The sequence below is a fragment of the Monodelphis domestica genome, chromosome 6 (genome assembly GCF_027887165.1).
Source record: "Monodelphis domestica isolate mMonDom1 chromosome 6, mMonDom1.pri, whole genome shotgun sequence".
NCBI classification, from domain to species: domain Eukaryota; kingdom Metazoa; phylum Chordata; class Mammalia; order Didelphimorphia; family Didelphidae; genus Monodelphis; species Monodelphis domestica.
The window spans coordinates 1269412-1269785 of record NC_077232.1 but is presented as its reverse complement, the minus strand read 5'-3'; positions in this window follow the sequence as shown (position 1 = coordinate 1269785).

Genomic DNA, 374 nt, shown 5'->3' with positions numbered 1-374 from the left:
CTGAGGCTGGAGCGCGCTGGAGCCTGATCTTCCGACGTCCCGGCCCGCGAACCCTGGGGAATCCCCATTCCGTGCTCGAACGAAGACTGCCCCTCTCGCCCTGCCTTCCACGTGCTCCCGGGAGCCCGCTTCGATCCCTTTAAAGAGGAGGAAGGAATGCGCAGATGCGCAGGCCCGAGATGGCCCTTTCGTTTGCATAAGCTTGGTACGCCGAGCAGGCGCAGCACGGCCCAAGCGCGTGGGGCCACGGCGGAGGGCGCGGGGGCGGGGGGGAGGAGCTCTGTCTTTGCCTCTTCATCCATAGCCGGGTCCGGATTGGTCGCCGCCCTCCCACGGCTCCGCCCTTACGTTCGGCGTCCAATTGCAGCGCTCCT